Below are 4372 nucleotides of genomic sequence, written 5' to 3' on the forward strand. Positions count from 1 at the left end.
ACACTTTGGTCAAGTGCTAGGAGTGTCTCGGGTAACATCTAAGGGAGTGTATGGCTTAGATAGGGAGTTTACTCTTCAAGAGTAAACTCTTTATAGAGTTTGCGGCCCTAAGACCAACTCCCCATGAGTTTACGGCCGAAAACTCATGGTGGGGATGTTCTAGGATGCTAAATGGTCTTATCTCACTCATAGAATTAGGCTAGGTCCAAATATAAGGCATATGAATGGATTTAAGGCAACAAATGGACCATTTAAGGATCTCACGGCCCTAAACAAGGAGTTTACGGCCGTAAAATCTCACTTGGTCATTTCCTTCATGGATCTAAGCCTTAAATGATAGAGTATAAAGTTCTAAGCATTATTCCAAGTCAAATGGGGGTGTTAGGGCATCATTTTGCCACCTTTTGGGAGTTTACGGCCCATGGACCAATTCTAGGGGGGTTTATGGCCATAAACTCCTATTTCCCTTGTTTAGTTGATGTTTAATGTCTTTACTACAATGGGGGTTGCTTCTAGACATTTTCCAAGGCCATAGGAGGTGTTTGAGGGCATTTCTAACACCTTAAAAGGTGTTCACGGACTATGAAGAGGGGTTTACGGACCAAGAGTGTTTTTGGGCCGTAAAATCATTTTTACTCTCCAAAATGCAAGGTTTTAGTGTTCTAAGCTCGAAGGTGTAAGTCCACAAGTCATATCTAAGCCCTAGGGGTAGTTTAGAGGGGTTTGGGGGCTTAAAAACCCCACTTAAGGGTGTTCACGGTCCAAGAGTGTTCTTGGGTTGTAAACACATAATCTTGCCCCTATTTGATGTCTTAAACACGAATTTGCTTGTTAACTAAGCTATACAACAAGTTAGGATAGATTACTTACTAGTTTGGGGCTTGAAACGGGCGTTTTTGGCTCGAAAACAAGTTGTAGAGAGAGAGAGTGTGTAGAGAGAGAGTGGAAAGAGTGTGAATGGAGTCCACTCCCCCTTATATAGAGGTTGAGCTTGTGGCTCAGTGGAAATCTACCCAATACTGACGTTAAACGGGGCTTTTGGTCGCACCCGATTAAATTGTCGTATTTTGACTTGGTTGCAACTAAAACTTTTCAAAGGAATATTGTGGTGTTTGTAATTTATTTCAACCCTTACAAAGTCATTATAAAAGTCCCAAAATTAATTAACGTCTTCCAAAAGGTTAACGGACAGTTAATAAAGCGAGGCTTATTAACGGAAGGAGGGGTTAAAAATGACGGAATAAATTTCGGGTTGTCACATCATCCCCCCGTTAGAGGGAATTTCGTCCCGAAATTCAGGTTTCGGCAAGGAAGTGGCATAAACAATCAGGTAGAGGTATGTGGGAACTTCCTATTCGGTTGGTCCTCGCACTCCCAAGTGAACTCTGGCCTATGCTTGGCGTTCTAACAAACCTTCACTTACGGGGTGCGGATTTCGTCTCGTGTAGTTAGCGATTCCTCTAGGTTCGTCTACAAAGTTAGGGTTCCCAATGGTTTCTATCAAGATGAGTGGGATACAAAGAGTGACGTCAGGAAAACACTTATCAAGTCTAAGAAGTGGATTGATCTGGGGTGAAACTTTTGGAATTTCCGAAAGTAGTAGTGGTCTGACGAGGGTTGGACCAATCTTCGTAAAGAATCTCGGATGGTCCTAAGCTCTCGGAAGGGTAGAGCTTTTCAGTACTTAGAACATAGTGTACTTATATGGCAAGATCATCACTGGCGTGATCGCCATTCCGAAGTTCCAACCGTTCTCTCATACTGGGAGTGTGGTGCTTCTGGTCGGTTCTTAGAAAGCTCGGGTTGTCCTTGGATTTGTCTTCCTGTTGATTGGCTCTCCGAGGTTTTCTAGATCATCGGATGGATTGTGTGTCTATGGGTATCTGTTTGTTGTAGAGTGTCTATCTCAATCTTGTGCAAAATGAACCTGAACTTCTAATTCTTGAGATATTTCTAACGGAAACCTTCGGGGTCGGGGAGATATGGTTTCACCAGACGAGTGTTGGACTATCTCGGGAGGTGGTTCTATTATTTCTGTGTGAGATAGTATTCGTGGAACACCTATTAGTCCAATGAATCTCTAAGACATGTTCTATTCTCCAATGCGTTGGTTTATTTTAGTGCGGAAAGCGCGTGCTCTTGTATAACCCATCGACTAACACCTAGACTGGTGTCAAGTCTATAATCTCTTCGGGATCTGGGTTATAAGGCTTAACGCAACCTACTCTCGTACCTTTTTGAAGTATTCATGGATGCAGAGGTTATCGTGTGGTTCTTGGCATTCTAGCGCTCGCTTCGGAGAATGCAGTCTATCGTCTACAGGGCGACGGCGACTTCTTCCACGTGAGGGGGCGGAGTATCCTTGGCACTACTCGTCGATAATAGGGTGGACGAAGTACCTGAGCAGTGCAAACATCTTCAGCAACTACTCTTCCGAAGGTTTTGAGTTTTCTCGCTCTATGTCAAATCTAGTGAGCATAGGGTTTCATCACTCGGAACTTTAATCTCCTCATCCACTCTTCTCGGAGTTTAACTTATCGCAGCTTCTGGATTTCTGGGATATCCGCTGAGATGCTTAATTCGTGGGATTAAGTGTGAGTGGATGGTCGTAGTCAATGTCCTTGACTCTTATGACTCGGACTTCTTTACCAACTGAGGGTGTTAGCTACTATGTTGACTTAACCGGGATGACAACAAATTTCGGATTTATGGTCATTATAGTAGCTCAACCCGCCGTGGTTCTCTTGACTCCAGCTTCTATTCCATGAAATAGGATGAAGGGTTTTACTATGAGGTTCATGGTAAGCTCATACTTGGCTTAACCACTACTACTTGGTGTATGCAAGCCGTATATAATTGAGGTTGGCAGGATGTTCAGTTGTGCGACTCCACCCCAGACCCACAACCCAACGAGGAACAGGGAGTAGGGAGGAAGCACACATCTTAAATCTTTTTGATCTCAATTATATACCACCCTTATGCATATACTAAGTTATAGTAGTCAGTCCCATGAGTTCTATCCTCTTGATTTACGAACCTGATTGCGAGGTGCGAAGGTGTTGGAATAGTGTCTAAGGCTACAACTATATTAGACAAGTGTTTGACCCGGTTGTGCATGGTCCTTTTGGGTTGCCTTCACCATAGCAACTTGATAGGATGATTTATTAAGAGAGAGTAAATATTATTAATATATTATGAGAATAATATAATGAATAATATATTTGTTATTTGATTAATATAAGTCATAGAATTAATTAGAATTAATTTGGTGACTTAAAGAGATTAATTAAATAAAGGGGTATAAACTGTCAATTGTTTGATAGTTAAGCTTTAGACTGTAAATCCATTGGGATATGCTTTGGACGAATTCTAAGAGTGTTAGGATAGCCAAAATCGTCCAAAGGCTTATCTATGGAATGGATTTGGATAGCCTTAAGAGAAGATTATCCAATTAGGGTTTAGGTTGTAACCCTTAAGGAGTCTACAAGTATAAATAGACCCCATGGCATAGGGAATTCGATACATCTCAAAAAGTAAGAGAACCCTGGCCGAATTTCTCCCCTCTCCTCTCTCCTAAATCATTCTTCTTGCTATTGGTGTTTGTAAGCCATTAGAGGAGTGACATTTGTGACTCTAGAAGCTCCAAGACCTCAAGATCAACAAGGAACTCAAAGGTATGATTCTAGATCTGTTTCAATGTTGTTATTTAACCTAATTAGTCATTAGAAGACTTGGATTCAAAGCATGTTTATTAGAAAGCCTAGATCCAAGCATTAGGGTTTTGCATGCGCACATAGGAAAGTTCTTATGGTCAAAACCCATCAGTGGTATCAGAGCCTAGCTTGGTTTTCTTTAAATTGTTGCTTGATTAACTGAAACAAACCTGCAAAATTCGATTTTTAGGTTTCTGAGTCACTGACTCGGCGATTCCCAAGGTGGACTCGGCGAGTCCCCTTGTGCACTCGGCGAGTCCAGGCATCAGGAATGGCCAGATTCAGGATTTTTTCATAATTATCTTATGGAAACTTACCTTAATCATAATAGATCAATCTAAATCCGATTTTTTGATATATATGACTATTATCTTGATCTAGTTAAAGGTATTTATCAACTAATAAAATATTTGATTTCCTTATATGGTAATTAATTAATTATTTTAATTATTTTGGTAATTATCTTGAATAAAATCAAATATAGATAATTAGGATATTAATTGTTAATTGGAATTATTTGTTATTTGATCCTCCATGTTTTAAATGTTTAAAACCTACCCTTAAGTTTTGAAATTTATATTTGTGATTAAAAGCTTTAATTTAGACAACTTAAATTTCAAACCCTAGATTTTAAAAGTTTTAAAATACAACCCTATACT

This window comes from Lactuca serriola, chromosome 3 (genome assembly GCF_051521515.1).
Source record: "Lactuca serriola cultivar US96UC23 chromosome 3, Lser_US96UC23_V15, whole genome shotgun sequence".
NCBI lineage: Eukaryota > Viridiplantae > Streptophyta > Magnoliopsida > Asterales > Asteraceae > Lactuca > Lactuca serriola.